At 43.5% G+C, this 25,498-nt stretch overlaps 1 pseudogene across 1 annotated transcript in view; it reads left to right on the top strand.

Moving 5' to 3' along the window:
* Positions 1 to 25,498, top strand: part of LOC311144091 (inactive phospholipase C-like protein 1) — a 50,706-nt pseudogene that overhangs the window by 6,825 nt on the left and 18,383 nt on the right. The gene's annotated exons all lie outside the window — the stretch shown is intronic.

Raw genomic sequence — 25,498 nt, 5'->3', positions numbered from 1 at the left:
GTTCCCAGAACTTCCAAAGAACCAAATGTGCTAGCTGGGGTCTGTGGAAAGGTAGTGTTCTGTCCAGAGGTCCTACACCTTAAGTTTCCTGTCACTCTGTCACTGTAAAATAAAAAATAGAACAACAAAAGTCAGTCAGTCACATGATCAGGCACTAGATGACCAGAAAGTTACACTGGCTGGCTACACTGGTCACACTGTGTCTCCGTCTGCCATTTCACTAATAACCATAATACCAGGTGCCTAGAAACATCCACAACAGAAGAAGATAAATGTGCAACAAGTCCAATATTGTGACATAACCAATTGGACTGACTGGGCTGTCTGAAATACACTATGATCCACTACACACACTCTGCCCTTGGGAAAAACCACTCACACTAAAATACTTCAGCAAACAGACAGATATATCTATTAAGGGATGATTTCGTCTTGTTGCCCTGGATAAGCATACAGCAAGTGTGTGTGTGTGTTTGTGTGTGTGTGTGTGTGTGTGTGTGTGTGTGGGGGGGGGGACAATGAAAGGATATTAAGGAATAATCGATTCCTTCGTGCTCTCTGTGTCTTCCGCTGCCTTGCCTGCGAGTCAGTCTTGGATCAAAGTAATCTGGATTATTATAATGCCTCTTGTTTCTGCCTTGCCCTCCCAAGCGCTGTGTAGACAACCCAGCTAGAACATAATGTTCCCAGAACCATAGGTTTCTTAGAGCTTGGTGAGAGCGTGGTTGTCCAAGGATTATTTTGCATACAACCTTCCCACAACATTTTGGGAATGGTGCAGGATAGTTGCTTGGCTTTGGAACATTCTCAGCACATTTAAGGAACCTGACAAAAATACTTTTATTTTCTTGTTTTTTCCTTACTTTAACAGAACATTTCCTAAAAGTTCAAACATGGTTACATTTAATTACATTTTTGATAATGCTCTAGGAACGTCCTCCAACTGGTTTGACACTGGGAATGTTCTCAAATAGTAGTTCAGAGAACGTTAAGAAACAACGCTCTTCTGTGGGAATTTCAGTACTTCAGAATAATGTTTTCTGCAGGTTTCCTCATGGTTCTATTTAAAGTCATGTTCTCAGAACATTAAGAAAACATTCAATAAAAACCACAAGAAAACATTAGTAACATTCAAAGAACGTTCTAAGAATGTTATTTAAAAACATATACATTCCGTTCTCAGCGTCAACAGACTCTCTATATCCTCTATCTTGTTAAGTGTGCTCAGGTGTGTTGGCCGCAACCACTAATTGGCCACACCTGATCCTTCCTTTGAAATGGGGTCTGTTTGAATAGACTCTCTGTCGCTTTATCTCTCTCGCTGTTTCTCTCTCGCTCTGTATCTCTCTGTCCCACTTTGTTTTTCTATCTCTCTCTCTGGGCTGAGCCTGAGCCGGCAAACATTGTTTTTGTTTGACATCGGCTGCCGAACTTGCTGGGCTTTGACTCAGGCACAGGAGTATCCCACCTCCATCTCTCTCGCTCTATATCTCTTTATCTCTGTCTCTTTATCTCTCTCGCTGTTTCTCTCTCTCTCTGTATTTCTCTGTCCCACTGTTTTTTTTATTTCTCTCTCTCTCCCTCCCCCCTCTCGCTCTCCTGCTGTGAGGCCCAGCACTAGACAATGATTTGTTTACAAAGTACGCTTGGCTCCGGGTCAAGAATACTGACAATGTATCTGCTGTGACAGTGTGTATGTGAGCGTGTGTTTATCGGAGTGTGTGTGTGTAGCTATTCTTTGCAGGAGGGGGCTGCCGTATGTTTGTGTAGGGGAGATACTGGGGCCTCTGTCCCTTAGTGTCATCCTCCTACTGGTACCACAGCCCACCTGGAACTCACACCACCACACCACAGCTGCTCATCATGAGGCCGTGTGTCAGTGTGTGTTTGTGTTTGCCTTGAGGAATTGGCCTGAATCAAATAGAATCTTGCCCTGTGACAGCTTCTTTAGCCATCTATGAAAGATGCTTTATTTTTACATTTAAGTCATTTAGCAGACGCTCTTATCCAGAGCGACTTACAAATTGGTGCATTCAACTTAGGATAGCCAGTGGGACAACCACATCTTTATCCCCTCCCTGACACATTTAGCATACAGTATAACGCGGTAGGAGTCAGGACTGCCATAAACTATTTCTGTACTAATTGGCTTTAAACCTTCACCAGTATACCTTGATCTTTCTAGACTCCCTGTCAGTGAGTTGAGCTGTTGGGTGTTTGTTTTGACATAAGATGCCAGGATAAGGAAGGAGGGAGGGAGGGAGGGAGGGAGAAAGAGAGAGAGAGTTTGGACATGTTGTACAAAACGAAGTGCAATGGTAGAGAATGTGACTGAAATGTCGAAAGGGGAGGAAAGAGAAAAGTAGAGATGGGATGTGCAGAGAGGACGTAGAGAGAGAAAACAGAGTGTAAGAGAGCGATAAACAGAGAGAGAGAGATTTACAGTGTAAAGGAAGGGCTGTGAGTGGCACAGTGTGTGTATGTGAATGGTGCAGTGTGTGCGTGCTTGTGTGTTTGCTCACTAGTGCATGGTGTTTTACCTCCGGGTGGAGCAGACTGAAAAAGGGCTCTGGAGAGTTAGAACTAAGGCTGATTTGGGCCTGCATCAACACCTTTAGATCAACACAGCAGAGCCTACAGGAAACTGGAGGGCAATGGGATGGATGGCCCTGTTAGGGGTGAACAGGGCTGACTCATGCACACACAGGCATGAACACCAGTGTTGGGGGTAATGCGTTACAAAAGTAACACGCAACGTAATCAGATTACTTATATGAGTAACAGAGTAAAGTAACGCATTACTTTTCAAATTGGGTAATTTTATTTCAGTCACTTTGTCAAACAATGCGTGCGTTACTTTCAGAATCATATCTCTACCAGGCATGTGTTTCCATGATTTTTAAAACAATTTTCCTGCAATTCTACCCTGTTTCTTAACGGGGGAATCCATATTTATGAACAGAACAGAACTATTTTTCTTAGATTTTGCCAAAATAAATTATATTTAAAAAGTGTTTTAATGACTAGATTACTATCTACTCCCTTCCCTGAAAATCCCACCCCCAATAATGTATTGACAGGTCTTAAATCCTACCAATGCTGAGACTCACAAACATCCCGCCCTCTTCCCTGACAATCCCACCCACAGTGATCGATTGACAGGCCAAGCTGTTAAGAATGTGGCCAGGATGACGCATGACAATGAGGAAATAAAATCGAAAATGGGAGGAATAATATTGTTTTACCCAATAAAAATGTATATTTTGTACTTGCTAGGTTAAGAAAAAGCATTGTTTCTTTTGTCACAAATAAAGCCATCACAATAATGTAGGAACACATCTTTCTCAATATGGCAGTGTTATCTCGTAGGGCATTGAACAAGACCTGTTAACTTGAAAATGCAAACTGGAGTTTTGCATTTAAATTAGCTATATATATATCCATAAATTGCGGCCCGAATCTGCAATAAAAATAATAAACTGTAGCTCCGGTAACATTTTCTTTCATAAGAGCTACTTCATACAAAAACAATCTGCGAGTAGGCTACAGCCTGCATATTTTGTTATTGTGTAGGCCTAATTTGATTAATAGAAAAAAAGAACAGCACTGTCTGCATACATAATGTAATTGCGTTTTGGTTCTTAAAACCACACATTTTGAAAAATAATCATTCTACTGTAGCCTACCTTGAGAATCTTGCCATTTTAAGTAGAGAAAATACATTTGAATAAATCTGTAGCCTGCAGTTACAGGACTAGGCTACTATAAATTCTGTTTAATAATGGCCCTTTAAACAAAACACCACAGTGAGTAGGCTACATATTTTACAACAAATCGTGAAGAAACAGAATAATCATGAAAAGTATGAGGAATAACAAAAGTGTAGTCTCTGCAAGCACATTTTTTGACCATTCTGCTTTTCCTCTGACATGGACTTTTTTTGGCGCCTTTTTTTTTGGCGCTGTCAGTGTCACCATGAAAATGTTTTAAATGAACGTGCATCAGCAGCATATACTTACTTACTAAGCCAAGCAGATCTGTTTTATCGAGGTACAAATATCCTGTGCTTTTTCATTTTGTGCATAGGCCCATACAGACACAGCTTGGCTACATTGTAACGGCGAAGTGGCCACAGTGCACTCGAATATGCCACAGTGCACTCGAATATGGGACTCAACCAGGACTGTTACTTTTTTAACGGAATGGAAACATTTAAAAAATGTGATTTAACTGATCGATGTTGGGAAAATAGATGACAAAAATGCAGAATGGTGTTTAATGCCTGTAAACAACTTAGGGAGAAAAATTTTTTTAACAGATAAAATTATGTAATATTAGGCCTACTGATAATTTTTCAGTATCTACTTGTGAGCTGCTCATTGACAGCCCGCGAGCTACCTGACATGCAGTTTTCTGCAAAGGTGCAACCTTTGGTAGGCTGATGGAAGGCTACTCAAAGTCAGAGTCTGCGCTACAGCAACGCCTAATCAGACATGCTCGTGCTCATCATCGTTCTTACAGGCAAAGTGAAATGACAACGATTTTGCTCGTGGTGCACGACGCTCAAATTATATGTAACAACACCCTGAGTGCATCAGACATGAAACAACGATACAAATGTAACAACAGCACATCCAAAATAGATTTGAAAAAATATTTTGCAGGTGCTTTTTCATTTTAAACACCAGTGGAGCAACTAGTGCTTTCTAACTGCACTGAACCAAAACAGTGGCGTGCGGGAATGAAGCAAAACTTTAGAGTGGTCAAAACTATTCATTTTGAGGCGACGGGAGGAGGGGGTGCAAAATGCAATCTGTTAATTATTATATAGTATATAAAATTAACATATCTTTTTTAATACAGACTAGCTCAAAACATTATTGAAAATGACAAATTACCCAATGGATCACGATAATTCTCTGGTAAAAAAGTGGGGGCGCAGTTTTTGCGGCTCGCCTTGCTCCCTCCAACAGTCAAACAAACGGTGAGATTATCGCAAAGTAATATACCTAGTAATGTAAACGTTACTGTTTTTACACGAAGTAATATTGTAAAGCAGGGATCATCAACTAGATTCAGCGGGCCGATTTTTTGTTGTTGAGCGGATGGTAGTGTGGCAGGGACATAATTACAAATAATTTGTAGACTGCAAATTGACCACAAGAAGCCCAAACAGATATAATATTTGATTAAAATAGAATAATTTCAAACCATGCTTACATTTGTATAAGATCAAGTGTCTCTCTATTATGTGTGGGAATACTTGGGAACAGATTTCCAAAATTATAATCACTTTTATTCCCCCCCCCCCACCCCCAAAACTAAAATAAAGAATATGAATGTAAAACAATTTGTGGTTGGGAAATAAAACCACATGTGGGCCACCAGTTGGGGAACCCTGTTGTGTACGCCTTACTTTTGTCCAATGTAATGAGTAATATGTAATATATTACTTTCCCAAGTAACTAATCCCAACATTGACACACACACACACACACACAATACACATGCTCTCAGATACACACCCACATGTATGCATTCACACACTCATGGAAACAAGCATAGGCTAACACATATGCAACACCTAACCTCGGCATGCTACACTTTAAAGTTTACAACATTTTGTGTATTAAAATGTTCTCACCACAGTAAACTCTTCTTCACTCAACTCGCTGGACTACCTTTTATAACCTGCTCTGTCCATTCCAGAGTGATTAGTCTTAAGGGTGCGCCTGTTAGTGTACAGTTAGTCAGTGGGAGAATCCAAGTCATCATATGCTAGACAGCTTGGCCTCAATTAGTTAAAGCAGCTGTGTATGTATGTATGTATGTATGTATGAATGTATGTATGTGCATGTTTTTGAGGGTCTGGAAGAGACTGGTAGGGGGGATTTGGGCACTTGGCATTGTGTTGTGTCGTGAAACATTGCAGCTTGTCTAGTGAGAATGTGGACTTTTTCCACATTTTGTTGTGTTACAAGGTGGGATTAAAATGTACACTACCGGTCAAAAGTTTTAGAACACCTACTCATTCAAGTGTTTTTCTTTATTTTTACTATTTTCTACATTGTAGAATAATAGTGAAGACATCAAAACTATGAAATAACACGAATGGAATCATGTAGTAATCAAAAAAGTGTTAAATATTGTAGGCTTGGTGCGTGGAGCAGGGACAGGCCGGGCTGGGCTGACGACGCACACCGTAGGCTTGGTGCGTGGAGCAGGGACAGGCCGGACAGGGCTGGCGACGCACACCGTAGGCTTGGTGCGTGGAGCAGGGACAGGCCGGGCTGGGCTGACGACGCACACCGTAGGCTTGGTGCGTGGAGCAGGGACAGGCCGGACAGGGCTGGCGACGCACACCGTAGGCTTGGTGCGTGGAGCAGGGACAGGCCGGGCTGGGCTGACGACGCACACCGTAGGCTTGGTGCGTGGAGCAGGGACAGGCCGGACAGGGCTGGCGACGCACACCGTAGGTTTGGTGCGTGGAGCAGGGACAGGCCGGGCTGGGCTGTCGACGCACACCGTAGGCTTGGTGCGTGGAGCAGGAACAGGCCGGGCAGGGCTGGCGACGCACACCGTAGGTTTGGTGCGTGGAGCAGGGACAGGCCGGGCTGGGCTGTCGACGCACACCGTAGGCTTGGTGCCTGGAGCAGGAACAGGCCGGGCAGGGCTGGCGACGCACACCGTAGGTTTGGTGCGTGGAGCAGAGACAGGCCGGACTGGGCTGGCGACGCACACCGTAGGCTTGGTGCGTGGAGCAGGAACAGGCCGGACCGTACTGGGAACACACACCACTGGCCTTAAACGGGGATCAGGAACGGGCCGGACCGGACTGGCAATACACCTCAGTACCTCTCGCCGTGCCTCTACAACTTCCTTCCCTCCTCTCGCCAATGGCTCCCGTAACCCGGTGGCCTTCTCTCCTCGTCTCCCATTTCGCCCTGTGGCAGCCTCCTGCTGCCCAGTCGCCCATGCCGTGTGCCCCCCCATAAAAAATTATTGGGGGTGCCTCTCGTCCTTCCGACGATGGCACTGCTGACGCCGCTGCTCCTCTCTCGCCAGGGCCTTAATCCTCCCCCAAGGTCCCTTGCCCCCGAGCATGTCCTCCCAGGACCACGATTTGCCCACCTGGGCCATCGCCAGCCTCTCCATCTCCTTTCCTGGCGCTTCCTCCCATGTCCAGTCTGCCTGCTCCTGGACACGCTGCTTGGTCCTTTTACGGTGGGTTTTTCTGTCTCGATCGTCAGGGTAAGGAGTGAGTAGACCAAGGCGCAGAGTGTGAAACAAACATGACTTTAATAGTTAAAGTATACCAAACAAAACACGACTCGTGAAGTCCACGGTAAACAAATACCGACACGGAACAAAAACCCACAACACCCAAGGGAAAACATACAGTTTAAATATGGCTCCCAATCAGAGACAACCCACAACAGCTGACACTCGTTGCCTCTGATTGGGAGCCACTCTGGCCAACATAGACATAGAACACATAGAATAAACACACCCTGGCTCAACAAATAGAGTCCCAGAGCCAGGGTGTGACAGTCATTGTCCTGTTGAAAAACAAATGATAGTTCCATTAAGCCCAAAACAGATGGGATGGCGTTTCGCTGCAGAATGCTGTGGTTGCCATGCTGGTTAAGTGTGCCTTGAATTCTAAATAAATCACAGACAGTGTCACCAGCAAAGCACCCCCACACCATAACACCTCCTCCTACATGCTTTACGGTGGGAACTACACATGCGGAGATCATCCGTTCACCCACACCGCGTCTCACAATGACACAGCGGTTGGAACCAAAAATCTCCAATTTGGACTCCAGACCAAAGGACACATTTCCACCGGTCTAATGTCCATTGTTTGTGTTTCTTTGCCCAAGCAAGTCTCTTCTTATTATTGGTGTCCTTTAGTAGTGGTTTCTTTACAGCAGTTCGACCATGAAGGCCTGATTCACACAGTCTCCTCTGAACAGTTGATGTTGAGATGTGTCTGTTACTTGAACTCTGTGAAGCATTTATTTGGGCTGCAATTTCTGAGGCTGGTAACTTCAATGAACTTATCCTCTGCAGCAGAGGTAACTCTGGGTCTTCCATTCCTGTGTCAGTCCTCATGAGAGCCAGTTTCATCATATCGCTTGATGTTATTTGCGACAGCAGAGTCCCAACAGCAGTCCCAACACCACTGCTACACCTGGCTATCAGCAGAGCCTTGTCTGGCAGCGAAACAGTTAATTCAGCCCAATTTACTGCTAAATTTCAGCCTCATTTACTGCTACATAGCTGATATGGCTGACTTGCTTAAACAAATGTGGTTTCTACTGACAATTGAGATGGCATAAGGGGACGACGAGTGGATAAGAGGCAATCCGTAATTTAGATTAAGACATTAATGAGGGAGCTAGGACGGACGTAGTCAATATACAGTGAGGGAAAAAAGTATTTTGATCCCCTGCTGATTTTGCACGTTTGCCCACTGACAAAGACATGATCAGTCTATAATTTTAATGGTAGGTTTATTTGAACAGTGAGAGACAGAATAACAACAAAAAAATCCAGAAAAACGCATGTCAAAAATGTTATAAATTGATTTGCATTTTAATGAGGGAAATAAGTATTTGACCCCTCTGCAAAACATGACTTAGTACTTGGTAGGCAAAACCCTTGTTGGCAATCACAGAGGTCAGACGTTTCTTGTAGTTGGCCACCAGGTTTGCACACATCTCAGGAGGGATTTTGTTCCACTCCTCTTTGCAGATCTTCTCCAAGTCATTAAGGTTTCGAGGCTGACGTTTGGCAACTCGAACCTTCAGCTCCCTCCACACATTTTCTATGGGATTAAGGTCTGGAGACTGGCTAGGCCACTCCAGGACCTTAATGTGCTTCTTCTTGAGCCACTCCTTTGTTGCCTTGGCCGTGTGTTTTGGGTCATTGTCATGCTGGAATACCCATCCACGACCCATTTTCAATGCCCTGGCTGAGGGAAGGAGGTTCTCACCCAAGATTTGACGGTACATGGCCCCGTCCATCGTCCCTTTGATGTGGTGAAGTTGTCCTGTCCCCTTAGCAGAAAAACACCCCCAAAGCATAATGTTTCCACCTCCATGTTTGACGGTGGGGATGGTGTTCTTGGGGTCATAGGCAGCATTCCTCCTCCTCCAAACACGGCGAGTTGAGTTGATGCCAAAGAGCTCCATTTTGGTCTCATCTGACCACAACACTTTCACCCAGTTCTCCTCTGAATTATTCAGATGTTCATTGGCAAACTTCAGACGGCCCTGTATATGTGCTTTAAGAGTGTGCTCCTAATCTCAGCTCGTTACGTGTATAAAAGACACCTGGGAGCCAGAAATCTTTCTGATTGAGAGGGGGTCAAATACTTATTTCCCTCATTAAAATGCAAATCAATTTATAACATTTTTGACATGCGTTTTTCTGAATTTTTTTGTTGTTATTCTGTCTCTCACTGTTCAAATAAACCTACCATTAAAATTATAGACTGATCATTTCTTTGTCAGTGGGCAAACGTACAAAATCAGCAGGGGATCAAATACTTTTTTCCCTCACTGTAACTCTTTGTTCAGCACTTTTGAAATGTACAGCGACAGAATTCAGAATATGGGCCGTTCCTACAGTATTCTCCATGTACACCAAGTCAGAACCGTAGTATAAATAAAGGGGGCATATAAGCAGACAATGAAAGCTCTTACAAATCTCCCTGGCATATTACATCATTTATGCAGCAGCATACAATATATTTTTGGACTCACCTTGTTGTTCTGTGCTCACTTGAACAGGAAGGTGGCGCGGCGGTCCTTCGTGGGCAAATTTTGTCATCACATTTTGTCATCAAAGTCTGGCATGCTCTGGATTTATGGTGCTTCCAAGACAACTGGGAACTCTGAAAAAAACAAGGTCGAATCATGATGACGTCAGTGATCTTCAGGACGGAGCTCTAGAAAGAGGCCCGAGTTCCCGACTTGCAATTCCGAGTTGGATGACCGTTCAAAACGTATTTTGTTCCTGTAAGTCGCTCTGGATAAGAGCGTCTGCTAAATGACTAAAATGTAAATGTAATGTAATGTATTTTCCCAGTCGGAGCTAGTTTTTTCCTGAGTTCCCAGTTGTCTTGAACTCACTGAAATCAGATTTTCCAGTTCTGCGTTTCCAGTTGATTTGAGCGGGGCATAAGTCATGCTGGATTGACACCAAGGCCAATGTTGAATGTTTATCATTTTAAGCTTGGAAAAGAGACCCTTAAACCCAGACTTGGAACCACACACCCACTCCAATGAATAGCAGGCTGGTCATTGCTTTGCAATGCTTGCAGTTAGCCACAGATTCTTTCCAAACCACTCATTGTTGAATCTGCGATTTCCAACTTGTTGTGTAATGTTTGTCCAATGGCCGATGAGCATCGATACGTTTTATCTATAATTTCTCTTCATTATTTATCTTATTATGACAAGGATTAAAAAGGATTTGCCAGTAGATTCTCGACTTTATTCATGATGATGACTGCTAGCTTAATAGCTACGATTTTTAAAGTATGATGTTGACATGATTAGTCCAATCAAAGCTGCTGTAGATATAATGTGATTTGATGTCATTTTATCTGTGGCCAATGACCTTGAGCCTTCTTGGATGTAACTCTATGGCAGCACCCAAGGGGCTTGAATTTTCGAGCGCTACCCTTAGATTTGGCGGTGACATAGTGTTCCCATGAGTGACAGAATACTGAGCCAATCACGGCGCAACCTGAGAACATTACCAACCCCTACCCTCCATATTTTTCCGCTGGCTGCCCCACCACCACAGAAAGCACTGAGCTAGGCTGAAACAACTGCATTTTGGAGCTGACTTACTCAAGAAAGCAAAAAAGAGACCATGTTTGAATGCGGCTTTATTATTATTATTAATTTTTTTACATTGTTTGCAAACTGATATGTGACACATATTAATGCCAAAATAGAAAGGTGGGGCTCAAAACAATTGGGGTTCTGCCCTGAATGACGGGTCGCCACTGGACCTTACAGATAATTGTGTGTGAGGGTACATAGATGAGGTAGTCTTTCAAAAATCATGTTATACACTATTATTGCACACAGAGTGAGTCCATGCAACTTATTATGTGACTTGATAAGCGCAGTTGTACTCCTGAACCTATTTAGGCTTGCCATAACAAGACATTTAAGCTTTTCATTTTTTATTAATTTGTAAAAAATTTCATTTTCACATTATGGGGTATTGTGTGTAGGCCAGTGACACAAAATCAAAATGTAATCCATTTTAAATTCAGGCTGCAACACAATACAATGTGGAAAAAGTCAAGGGGTGAGAATACTTTCTGAAGGCACTGTGCGTTTGTGTGTGTAAAGGGCAAGATGCAGCTTCGTATCTATGGAGGAATGCTTTGTGGCTGCCAGAGAACAATGACATCACCACGGTTTGTAGCAGAGATCCCAGGCTCAATGCTTGGATACCATGGCAACCACACGCCCACCCAAACTGTAGGGGATTGGGTGGGGGGGGGGGGGTGTAGTTTGTTCCACTTGTCCTCGTTCAGTCCTGGTAGACTTGTAAATTAATACCAGATGTGTGGGGAAACCAGATGTGTGGCAGTCACAGTGTACAAACTATAGCACCAAAAATGTGTACTCAGTTAACACACACATTTGAAATACTTTATTTGAATCCACAAGTCACATGATACATTATATTGAAAGCAGGTGCTTCTCCTGAGTTAATTAAGTAATTAACATAATTTTACATTTTAGCAGACGCTCTTATCCAGAGCGACTTACAGGAGCAATTAGGTTTAAGTGCCTTGCTCAAGGGCACATCGACAGATTTTTCACCTAGTCGGCTCGGGGATTAGAACCAGCAACCTTTCGGTTACTGGCACAACGCTCTTAACCACTAAGCTACCTGCCGCCTATCATGCGTAGGGTCATGTATAAAAATGCTGGGCAGGTCATTATTCTGACCATTATTTTGGCTACCATGGTTAGGATGACAATGCCCCCATCCACAGGGCACGAGTGGTTACTGAATGGTTTGATGAACATGAAAATTATATAAACCATATGCCATGGCCATCTCAGTAACCAGATTTCAACCCAATTGAACACTTATGGGAGATTCTGGAGCGGCACCTGAGACAGCGTTTTCCACCACTATCAACAAAACATCAATTGATGGACTTTCTTGTTAACGAATGGTGTCGCATTCCTCCAATAGAGTTCCAGACACTTGTAGAATTTATGCCAAGGTGCATTGAAGCTGCTCTCGCTCGTGGTGGCCCAACGCCCTATTAAAACACTTTATGTTGGTGTTTCCTTTATTTTGGCAGTTACCTGTAGGTATGGATAACTGGAACTGGTGTGACTTGGAGGGAAGTGAGTGAAAGAGAAAAAAAGAAAAGGGTGAGAGATTGATGTTCGTCATCCACCAATAGCACAAACACTATCTGATTGAAGATTATGACACTTTCCAACCATGTGACCCCTGATCTTCTGTCCTCATCTCTTTACTCATCTCTCTCTCTCTCTCTCTCTCTCTCTCTCTCTCTCTCTCTCTCTCTCTCTCTCTCTCTCTCTCTCTCTCTCTCTCTCTCTCTCTCTCTCTCTCTCTTGATATGTCTCTCTCTCTCTTTCTCTAACCCCCCCTCTCTCTCTCTCTCTTGATATTTCAATCTCTCCCATTCTTTCTGCCTCCTCCTTGATGACTGATTATGCTTCACCTCCCTCCATCTCTGAGTACTGCCTCTCTCTCGCTCTCGCTCTCGCTCTGTCACTGGGAGCAGCGTGGCAATGACCCCCTGACCCTTGAGCGAGATTGGTGGGTTTCTATGGAAACCAAACAAATATACAGGCTTTTCTCTCTCTCTCTCTCTGCTTTCCCTCTCTATGCCTCTATGTTTTTGTTTATCTGAATCTGTTCTAATGTCCCTCTTGAAGTTTGAAACTTGAAAAGGCACGACAGCTGATGGGGAGGATTTCGAATCGAAGTTTAGGAGATAATTCCCACACATACATGCCAAACCAGTTATTATGATAAAGCTTAGCTAAAGACTTATCTCACCCTGAGACGTATCTTTTGTAATCTCTGTGTCTGAGTGTGGTCTCCTTATGGGCTTTCTCAGCTCATGGCACACTTGGCTCTGACAGACAGACAGAAGGACAGACAGACGATAGCAGATACAGAAACATCTCTTAGTTGATGCTTCTACTGGTACTTGAACATCAACACTGCAAATTAAATATTTCTTCATTCACGAGGAGTGTGGATAAGAGAGAGAGAGTGTGTCTTTCTTGTTGACACCCCAAGGCTGAACCTACATGACCTCATGGGCACTTCCACACAATCATGTTCATTAAGACACGACACAACACTCACACTCACACACACACACACACACACACACACACACACACACACACACACACACACACACACACACACACACACACACACACACACACACACACACACACACAAATAAAACACACAGAGCTCACATGCAGTGATGTAAAAACAGCTCTGGTCTTTTATTCAGATGCAAATTAGCTTTAATTAAAGTAATGAGTGGTTTTCTTCCAGATCTGCTCCTTTCCTCTCCTCCACTCTGTACATTCGCTGCAGGAACCAAGACTTCATTAACAGTCTACTCATTCCAGAAATAGTCCTCTCTTTCCTTCTGTCTTTCTCTCTGCCTCTCAGCTTTTTCTTTCTTCCTTCGTTCCTTCCTTCGTTCCTTCCTTCGTTCCTTCCTTCCTTCCTTCCTTCCTTCCTTCCTTCCTTCCTTCCTTCCTTCCTTCCTTCCTTCCTTCCTTCCTTCCTTCCTTCCTTCCTTCCTTCCTTCCTTCCTTCCTTCCTTCCTTCCTTCCTTCCTTCCTTCCTTCCTTCCTTCCTCCCTTCCTTCCTCCCTTCCTTCCTTCCTTCCTTCCTTCCTTCCTTCCTTCCTTCCTTCCTTCGTTCCTTCCTTCGTTCCTTCCTTCCTTCATTCCTTCCTTCGTTCATTCCTTCGTTCCTTCCTTCCTTCGTTCCTTCCTTCCTTCGTTCCTTCCTTCCTTCCATTCACTCTTCTATCTTTCTATCTTGTCAAGCTCTCATTCCTCATCGTCTGCATACAAAGGGAGTTCCACCTGAGATACTGTAAGTAGGAAGGTGCCGAAACACAGGGGCAATATCACATAAGGAACACACCTCTTTGGGAGCGCCAACGCTCCAGGTTTATCTATGACATAATCTAAGGTAGGATCTCTACTGTACTAGCAGCATGTAGATGTTATCATGGCAGCATGCCTACAGCCTGTGCATACTGTACTGTACTGTACTCCCTTACTGGGTTAACACAGATGTTGGCCCAATGTGTTATTAAAGAAATCCAGTCCTCCTAGTCTGCACACTGAAGTAGCCCTAGCCAATTTCTCAACGCTTTTAATCACATTTGCCTAGGGCTGCAAAAAAAGATCCTTTACCAAAATTCCCTGGTTTTCAAAAAAAAAGATTCCCGGAATAAGCAGGAAATCCGGGAATACTTAAACCAGGGGATTTTGGGAAAGTTACTGTCATTTTGCAACCCTACAATTTGCCTAATTGTAGCCCCACACGGAAAACACACAGCGTTCCCCAGTACTAGGTTCGATAGGCTATAATGTAGAAGAAGACCATCAGTTAGTATAAGAGGATCTAAATCAGTACCACTATTCCACTCACTGTCCTGCAATTTAGGTCACTTGGTTGTTAATGCCTGTACCTGGAAAATAGATTTGCTAGGGTTTTCTCTGAACTGAAGAGGCTTGGCTACTTGGCTGCCGGGGCGCCTAAAGCTTGCTGCTGCTATATAGCTGCTCTTCAGGTAGCAAATGCAGCGGACCTGGGTTCAAATACTATTTGAAATCTTTCAAATACTTTTAACGTTTGCTTTAGCCTGCCTGGAGGGCCAGGGAGGCGGAGTTTACGCTTTTCTGACATATCTATTGGTTCCACCGCAACAAACAAGCTCAATCAAGCACAGATAACGTATTTGAAATTATCTCAAAAACGAATTGAACCAGGTCTGGCGCCGTGCAGTGGTGAGAACTAGCAGTTAGAGGAATGGTGTTAGCAGATTATCTCTCCTCTGCTAACGAAGCTAGAGTTAGTGATAACATCACACGCTACAGAGACAGCTAATCTTATTTCTTATCATCTGGCTGAGAGTTGGACACCACAAAGGATATTAGGCCAGCTGCCAGCTAGGACAGCAACTGAAGAGGTTCAGGCTATGGTACAACACAAACGTGTATATTGGTGCTTGACCCCTGCCAGTGGGTTGGGGTGATAGTGAGAGGTGAGGGGTGGTGTGTTGGTATTTCAGTGGAAGTGAACTCCTCAAAGGAGGACTCCTAAAACCAGGTCTTAGTTTGTGGCCATGTATCAGTCATACTTCCTGCCTCAATCTATTATATGCAAAGGCCTTTTCTTCACCCTGGCAGTTTTTTTAACCAGGGACCACGGTAGTCTTGGAAAGCTGATCAGGTGACAGGTCATGTAGCTCAGTGCTGAATCCGACCCATACTGTATAGTCAACGTCAATATAAGCTTTGGTCACCGTGAGAGTTGGCAGGCCATAGGTAATTTAGCTCAGTGTGTCTCATATAGTTACCGTGAAAATTGGATAGCTGGCCAGATGATAGATCATTTAGCTCAGTGCTACTGAGTCCGACCCACTTTGGACGGAGTGTTTTTAGTTTATTAAGTATCTGGTAGAACCCAAATAATGGTGTTGAACCCATATAACCATGTTCAACCCCATTCCCCAAAAAATTATTGTAATGTATTTGACTCTGTAGACAGAGGCTCCCTGGTGTGAGTCACCACTATCACTCTCACTGTGGAGCCTCTGTCCTTATGGTTAGGCCTACAGTGCCTTGCAAAAGTATTCATCCCCCCTTGGCGTTTTTCCTATTTTGTTGCATTACAACCTGTAATTTAAATAAATTTTTATTTGGATTTCATGTAATGGACATACACAAAATAGTCCAAATTGGTGAAGTGAAATGAAAAAAACGACTTGTAATTTTTTTTGCGAAAAAAGATTAATAATGGAAAAGTGGTGCGTGCATATGTATTCACCCCCTTTGCTATGAAGCCCCTAAATAAGATCTGGTGCAACCAATTACCTTCAGAAGTCACATAATTAGTTAAATAAAGTCCACCTGTGTGCAATCTAAGTGTCACATGATCTGTCACATGATCTCAGTATACAGTTGAAGTCGGAAGTTTACATACACTTAGGTTGTAGTCATTAAAACTCATTTTTCAACCACTCCACAAATGTCTTGTTAACAAACTATAGTTTTGGCAAGTCGGTTAGGAAATCTACTTTGTGCATGACACAAGTAATTTTTCCAACAATTGTTTACAGACAGATTATTTCACATATAATTCACTGTATCACAATTCCAGTGGGTCAGTAGTCCACATACACTAAGTGGACTGTGCCATCCAGAAAATGATGTCATGGCTTTAGAAGCTTCTGATAGGCTAATTGATATAATTTGAGTCAATTGGAGGTGTACCTGTGGATGTATTTCAAGGCCTACCTTCAAACTCAGTGCCTCTTTGCTTGACATTATGGGAAAATGAAAAGAAATCAGCCAAGACCTCAGAATATTTTTTTTTTGTAGACCTCCACAAGTCTGGTTCATCCTTGGGAGCAATTTCCAAATGCCTGAAGGTACCACGTTCATCTGTACAAACATGTGACCACACAGCCGTCATACCACTCAGGAAGGAGACACGTTCTGTCTCCTAGAGATGAACGTACTTTGGTGCGAAAAGTGCAAATCAATCCCAGAACAACAGCAAAGGACCTTGTGAAGATGCTGGAGGAAACAGGTACAAAAATATTTATATCCACAGTAAAACGAGTCCTATATCGACATAACCTGAAAGGCTGCTCAGCAAGGAAGAAGCCACTGCTCCAAAACCGCCATAAAAAAGCCAGACTACGGTTTGCAACTGCACATGGGGACAAATATCGTACTTTTTGGAGAAATGTCCTCTGATCTGATGAAAGAGAAATAGAACTGTTTGGCCATAATGACCATTGTTATGTTTGGAGGAAAAAGGGGGATACTTGCAAGCCGAAGAACACCATCCCAACCGTGAAGCACGGGGGTGGCAGCATCATGCTGTGGGGGTGCTTTGCTGCAGGAGGGACTGGTGCACTTCACAATATAGATGGCATCATGAGGAAGGAAAATTAGGTGGATATATTGAAGCAACATCTCAAGACATCAGTCAGGAAGTTAAAGCTTGGTCGCAAATGGGTCTTCCAAATGGACAATGACCACAAGCATACTTCCAAAGTTGTGGCAAAATGGCTTAAGGACAACAAAGTCAAGGTATTGGAGTGGCCATCACAAAGCCCTGACCTCAATCCTATAGAACATTTGTGGGAAGAACTGAAAAAGCATGTGTGAGCAAGGAGGCCTACAAACCTGACTCAGTTACACTAGCTCTGTCAGGAGGAATGGGCCAAAATCCACCCAACTTATTGTGGGAAGCTTGTGGAAGGCTACCTGAAACATTTGACCCAAGTTAAACAATTTAAAGGCAATGCTACCAAATACTAATTGAGTGTATGTAAACTTCTGACCCACTGGGAATGTGAAATACATAATTGAAATAACTGAAATAAATAATTCTCTCTACTATTATTCTGACATTTCACATTCTTAAAATAAAGTGGTGATCCTAACTGACCTAAGACAGGGAATTTTTACTAGGATTAAATGTCAGGAATTGTGAAAAAATTAGTTTAAATGTATTTGGCTGAGGTGTATGTAAACTTCCGACTTCAACTGTATATACAACTGTTCTGAAAGGCCACAGAGTCTGCAACACCACTAAGCAACGGGCAACACCAAGCAAGCAGGACCATGAAGACCAAGGAGCTCTCCAAAAAGGTCAGGGACAAAGTTGTGGAGAAGTACAGATCAGGGTTGGGTTATAATAAAATATCAGAAACTTCGAACATCCCACGGAGCACCATTAAATCCATTATTAAAAAATTGAAAGAATATGGCAGCAGAACAAACCTGCCAAGAGAGGGCCGCTCACCAAAACTCACGGACCAGGCAAGGAGGGCATTAATCAGAGAGGCAACAAAGAGACCAAAGATAACCCTGAATGAGCTGCAAAGCTCCACAGCGGAGATTGGAGTATCTGTCCATAGGACCACTTTAAGCCATACACTCCACAGAGCTGGGCTTTACGGAAGAGTGGCCAGAAAAAAGCCATTGCTTAAAGAAAAAAATAAGCAAACACATTTGGTGTTCGCCAAAAGGCATGTGGGAGACTCCCCAAACATATGGAAGAAGGTACTCTGGTCAGATGAGACTAAAATTGAGCTATTGGCCATCAAGGAAAACACTATGTCTGGCGCAAACCCAACACCTCTCATCACCCCGAGAACACCATCCCCACAGTGAAGCATGGTGGTAGCAGCATCATGCTGTGGGGATGTTTTTCATCGGCAGGGACTGGGAAACTGGTCAGAATTGAAGGAATGATGGATGGCGCTAAATACAGGGAAATTCTTGAGGGAAACCTGTTTCAGTCTTCCAGAGATTTGAGACTGGGACGGAAGTTCACCTTCCAGCAGGACAATGACCCTAAGCATACTGCTAAAGCAACACTTTAATGGGAAACATTTAAATGTCTTGGAATGGCCTCAATCCAATTGAGAATCTGTGGTATGACTTAAAGATTGCTGTACACCAGCGGAACCCATCCAACTTGAAGGAGCTGGAGCAGTTTTGCCTTGAAGAATGGGCAAAAATCCCAGTGGCTAGATGTGCCAAGCTTATAGAGACCTACCCCAGGAGACTTGCTGCTGTAATTGCTGCAAAAGGTGGCTCTACAAAGTATTGACTTTGGGGGGGGGGGGGGGAGGGGGTTGAATAGTTAGACACGCTCAAGTTTTCTGTTATTTTGTCTTATTTCTTGTTTGTTTCACAAAAATAAATATTTTGCATCTTCAAAGTGGTAGGCATGTTGTGTAAATCAAATTATACAAACCCTCCAAAAATTCATTTAAATTCCAGGTTGTAAGGCACAAATTAGGAAAAATGCCAAGGGGGGTGAATACTTTCGCAAGCCACTGTAGCCTAGTCAGCATGAGAGTTGAGACTCCAACCCATATAGTCTGCCCTGTGAGTTGGAAGCCTCAGGTCACCTCTCGCCTGGCTTCTAAACTTGATTAGCATTAAAGTGCTCCATTGATGACTTCCCATCGCATTATAGAGCTAGCTAATCTCATCAGTCACGGTTAAATCAGCCAAGTTTAAAGCAAGAAGACCTAACAGGAGAGAGAGTGAGAGAAAGAAGGCAGAAACCTTTCTTGAGGTCTGCGTGCGTAACTCAAATTAGATTTCCCCAAATCTCCCATTGACATTTATTTAATTTTTTATTTAACCTTTATTTAACTAGGCAAGTCAAAGAATGATTTACAAGAAGGTCAATCAGTTCAGTGCATTAGTTTCCCAGAGAAATATAGAGGAGTCAAAACATGAACTTTTAACATGCAGTTAGAAAACGACAAGCTACCTCGTCAAGTCATTACACCATGCTTACAGTAGTATCGGTACAGTGGATCTCACATTAGGCATACTGTACCATCCCAAGGCGTGGGGGCAGACTTATGCTATCTAGATTTCTAGAGAGGGTGTCCATGAACATTCCTTAGATGAAAGGCAACAATTAGAGTCAACATTTAAAGTGTGTGTGTGTGGGGTGGGGGAGGGGGGGGGGGTCCAGTATATGGTAATGTGTTTTTGCTTGTGATGATAACTGTGTGTATGTGTGTGTGTGTGTATTTATATGTGTTTGTTTTTCAAATCAAATTGTATTGGTCGCATGCAAATATTTAGCAGATGTTATTGCGGGTGTAGCGAAATGCTTGTGTTCCTAGCTCCAACAGTGCAGTAGTATCTAACAATTCACAACAATACACAAATCTAAAAGTAAAAGAATGGAATTTAGAAATAGATACAGTGGGGAAAAAAAGTATTTAGTCAGCCACCAATTGTGCAAGTTCTCCCACTTAAAAAGATGAGAGAGGCCTGTAATTTTCATCATAGGTACACGTCAACTATGACAGACAAAATGAGGAAAAAAAATCCAGAATATCACATTGTAGGATTTTTAATGAATTTATTTGCAAATTATGGTGGAAAATAAGTATTTGTTCAATAACAAAAGTTTCTCAATACTTTGTTATATACCCTTTGTTGGCAATGACACAGGTCAAACGTTTTCTGTAAGTCTTCACAAGGTTTTCACACACTGTTGCTGGTATTTTGGCCCATTCCTCCATGCAGATCTCCTCTAGAGCAGTGATGTTTTGGGGCTGTCGCTGGGCAACACGGACTTTCAACTCCCTCCAAAGATTTTCTATGGGGTTGAGATCTGGAGACTGGCTAGGCCACTCCAGGACCTTGAAATGCTTCTTACGAAGCCACTCCTTCATTGCCCGGGCGGTGTGTTTGGGATCATTGTCATGCTGAAAGACCCAGCCACGTTTCATCTTCAATGCCCTTGCTGATGGAAGGAGGTTTTCACTCAAAATCTCACGATACATGGCCCCATTCATTCTTTCCTTTACACGGATCAGTCGTCCTGGTCCCTTTGCAGAAAAACAGCCCCAAAGCATGATGTTTCCACCCCCATGCTTCACAGTAGGTATGGTGTTCTTTGGATGCAACTCAGCATTCTTTGTCCTCCAAACACGACGAGTTGAGTTTTTACCAAAAAGTTCTATTTTGGTTTCATCTGACTATATGACATTCTCCCAATCCTCTTCTGGATCATCCAAATGCACTCTAGCAAACTTCAGACGGGCCTGGACATGTACTGGCTTAAGCAGTGGGACACATCTGGCACTGCAGGATTTGAGTCCCTGGCAGCGTAGTGTGTTACAGATGGTAGGCTTTGTTACTTTGGTCCCAGCTCTCTGCAGGTCATTCACTAGGTCCCCCCGTGTGGTTCTGGGATTTTTGCTCACCGTTCTTGTGATCATTTTGACCCCACGGGGTGAGATCTTGCGTGGAGCCCCAGATCGAGGGAGATTATCAGTGGTCTTGTATGTCTTCCATTTCCTAATAATTGCTCCCACAGTTGATTTCTTCAAACCAAGCTGCTTACCTATTGCAGATTCAGTCTTCCCAGCCTGGTGCAGGTCTACAATTTTGTTTCTGGTGTCCTTTGACAGCTCTTTGGTCTTGGCCATAGTGGAGTTTGGAGTGTGACTGTTTGAGGTTGTGGACAGGTGTCTTTTATACTGATAACAAGTTCAAACAGGTGCCATTAATACAGGTAACGAGTGGAGGACAGAGGAGCCTCTTAAAGAAGAAGTTACAGGTCTTGCTTGTTTGTAGGTGACCAAATACTTATTTTCCACCATAATTTGCAAATAAATTCATTAAAAATCCTACAATGTGATTTTCTGGATTTTTTTTCCTCAATTTGTCTGTCATAGTTGACGTGTACATATGATGAAAATTACAGGCCTCTCTCATCTTTTTAAGTGGGAGAACTTGCACAATTGGTGGCTGACTAAATACTTTTTTCCCCCACTGTACCTACCTACCTACCTACCTACTTACAGGTTATGGAAAATTTGCTCTTTTAGTGTTTCTCCAGTTGGTTTCCTGAAGGAGAAATCCTCCACTTCTATGTCAAAGATAATAAAACAAGAACACTATAGTAAATAATACAGTAATGTCTGCAAAAACACTACAGTAAATACTACAATATATTACAGTCTGCAAAAACACTACAGTAAATACTACAGTAAATTCTACAGTTTTCTTTTACTACAGTATTTATACTATAGTTAACTGTAAATACTACAGCAAATACTACTTTAGTCTGCAAAAACCCGACAGTGAATACCATAGTATTTATACCATAGTATACTATAATATTTATTTTTATGTGGGAATCTTTTATTTTCACAGGCAGGTGTACACAATCAGACACGCATGCATGCACATAGCACACACACACACACACACACGCAGTCTGCACTGCACAAGCACACACACAGTCTCATCTGTGCTATCTACAGTTGTTGATCAGCAAACTGTCACTCTCACATTAGACCTAATTTCTGTCTATTCTCTCTTTTTAATTTTTTTCTCTCGCTCTCTCGCACTCTCTCTCGCTCTCCTCTCGCTCTCCTCTCGCTCTCTCTCTCTCGCTCTCTCTCAATGTCTCTGTCTCTCCATCTATTTCTCTCTCTCTTGCTCTCTCTCTCTCTCTCTCTCTCTCTCTCTCTCTCTCTCTCTCTCTCTCTCTCTCTCTCTCTCTCTCTCTCTCTCTCACCCTCTCTCTCTCTCTCTCTCTCTCTCCCTCCCCCTCTATGTTGTGGTACAGTGCAGTGCTATCTCTCTCTCCCGTTTGTCTGTCCCCATTACTGTGGCGTATCATAAACATTTCAGTCACACTTAACTGCAGCGCGGTCTGATTTATACATTTTATTGACCATTTATCCCTGTCTGCCCTCCTTCTAATCTGCCCTCTCCATCTCCCTCTCCTCTCCTGTCTCTCCACCTGTCTGCCCTCCTTCTAATCTGCCCTCTCCATCTCCCTCTCCTCTCCTGTCTCTCCACCTGTCTGCCCTCCTTCTAATCTGCCCTCTCCATCTCCCTCTCCTCTCCTGTCTCTCCACCTGTCTGCCCTCCTTCTAATCTGCCCTCTCCATCTCCCTCTCCTCTCCTGTCTCTCCACCTGTCTGCCCTCCTTCTAATCTGCCCTCTCCATCTCCCTCTCCTCTCCTGTCTCTCCACCTGTCTGTCACTCCTTCCTCCTACATAATGTGCCTGCACAGCACACTCCCTCTATCTCTCTCTAGGCTCCTCTCTTTCCTTCATTTTCTCAATTTTGTTGTTTCATCGCTCTCTTTACCTTTCTCTTATTTTCTCTTTTTGGTTCAGTTCTCTCTCTCTTTCTCTCGTGTTATCTCACCACTTCCTCTGCCTATTTCTCTCTATTTCCTCTCTATCACCCCTTTCTCTGTGCCTCTTATAACCCCATCTCAATTGCTTATACTTACTATCTCTCTCCCTGTCACTCCCCCACTCTATGTCTCATATAACTCACTCACTATCTGGACTTGGTGGCAGTAAACCAAATTGTGTAAACCCAATTGAGATTTCAGAGTGATTTCTCCTCTGCTCTTTTCAACAGAGGTTCATATTCTCACCCATCCACATTCTCTCTCTCTCTCTCTCTCTCTCTCTCTCTCTCTCTCTCTCTCTCTCTCTCTCTCTCTCTCTCTCTCTCTCTCTCTCTCTCTCTCTCTCTCTATTTATATCTCTCTATTTATCTCTCTTCTCTGTGTCAATGTATGACTGTGGCTGGCTGTATAGGGCTACAAGACACTATGTCTAGAGGCCAGGCACAATGGATGTCCTTTCAGCTCTTTACTGTCTTGTATTTCCAATCTTCTGCGTTGCTCTTTCTCTCTAACTCTATTTCCCTCCAACTCTCTCCTTCTCATCTCTCTCCATCTCTCCCTCTCTCCATCCCTCTGTCCATCTCCATCCCTTCATTGCTATTTCTCTCCATCTATAAAACATTTTCTCTCTCTCTCTCTCTCTCTCCCTCATCTCTCTCCACATCTCTCTCTCCCTCATCTCTCTCTACATCTCTCTCTCTCTCTCTACATCTCTCTCTCTCTCTCTACATCTCTCTCTCTCTCTCTCTCTCTCTCTCTCTCTCTCTCTCTCTCTCTCTCTCTCTCAATTCAAAGAGCTTTATTTGCATGGGAAACATATGTTTACATTGCCAAAGCAAATGGAATAGACAGTAAACAAAAGGGAAATAAACAAGGGAAACATTAGTAAACATTACTCACAAAAGTTTTAAAAGAACTCTCTTTCCATCCTTCCAGTCACCTTGTCTAGACATCTAATTACTGTCAGTGTTATTGTATAACCCAGTGTCCCAGTGTGTCAGAGCTAGCCGGAAGCTACTGCTCATTAAGCTCTGGGGTCAGCGTGTGTGTGTGTTGATTGGTGTATCGGTGCAGGCATTGTGAGTGTTAGGACCAATTTATTTCCTATTTATAGAGTATAGCTGCTATCTCTCAGGGTATAGCTGTTCATATCCAGTTCATCTCCAGTCTATGGCATGCTAGTGGAGCATGACAAACGATTGAATGCAAATACTTCATTATTCCCATCAGTGGCAGATTCAGCGTTGCTAGCTGTGTGACAAAAATGCATAACAGTCTTACGGTGTCTCTCACACAACAGATACAGGATACTGTGTGTAAAGACCAAAGACCAGAGGCTCATTCAGGGGGGCACAACGTTAGAAAAGGTTTGGATATAAATATATAGTGTAGAACAGACTGTCATGTAGGATAACTAGGTCCTGCTTTTGTGGTCAGAAAAAACGAATGATTCCATATGACTAAGGAATCATGTCAGTTCTATACACTATATTTCTATCTGCAACAATGTTGAAAAACATTGTGAACTCCTGAACGGCTCCCCAGGAGTTGCTAGCCCCGCCCCTCCACACCTGTGTGTCAGTGTGAGAGTGAGGCATTATGGGATGGCGTGTGGTGATGGAGGGATAAGGGTTTCTGTCTGGTTTCCATGGTACCGCTGCTGCCTCAAGCTGTCTCTGTTCTGATTGGACGAGGGATAAGGTCGACAGAGCAGGCCTTGTGTATGTGTGTGTGGTATGTCATTCTCTGTGTGTGTGCCAGTCTGAGTATTGGATGTAGTCTTGAGCCACAAATACCACTGTCACTGAGTATTGGCGCCAAGCTATGCAGTGGAGTGGAGTGGACATGATATCTTGAGATAAAATCAAATAATGTATTTTTGTATTGAATAACATTGGACTTGGCTGGCTCCAGGGCTCACAAGGCAAAGCGGAGGAGCATCTTTGTGTGTGTGTACGCTGGCCCTTATTTCCATGGTTACTTTGATCCAGCTGGGCTGATGAAAGTATGTCTCCTGCAGACACCTTTGTGTGCTCCCATTACTGCTCTGTGTGTGTCCCACCTCTGGCAGAGAGACAGAGCAGGAGAGGAGAGAGGGGAGGGGGGGGGGGGGGGGGGGGGCAGAGGAGAGGAGAGGGATGGAGAGATTAGATGGGGGGAGGGGAGAGGTTGGGGGAAACGCCAGAAAGGGAAGGGAGGTTCCATCATCGTTGTCAGAAAGAGAGATGATCGCTAAAAATAAAAACATGGTGGCAGTCAGAAAAAGAACGGGGGAATATAATTTTGGACAATGTTAATACTGTACTGCCAATGTAAGCCAGACGGCTCATACCACCTCTATCTCCCCTTACATTTAACCATTGCACTCTGGATTCATAGGGCTGACATATATCAAACATACGTCCGTTCCACCCCTACAGTAACACCACCTGTTGTACTCATCACCCCACCTTCCCCTCCACCCCCACCTTGACGTCCCTA

The sequence above is a fragment of the Coregonus lavaretus genome, assembly GCF_964263955.1.
Source record: "Coregonus lavaretus genome assembly, chromosome: 16".
In the NCBI taxonomy this organism is placed as follows: domain Eukaryota; kingdom Metazoa; phylum Chordata; class Actinopteri; order Salmoniformes; family Salmonidae; genus Coregonus; species Coregonus lavaretus.
This window is presented reverse-complemented; position numbering and strand designations above follow the sequence as displayed.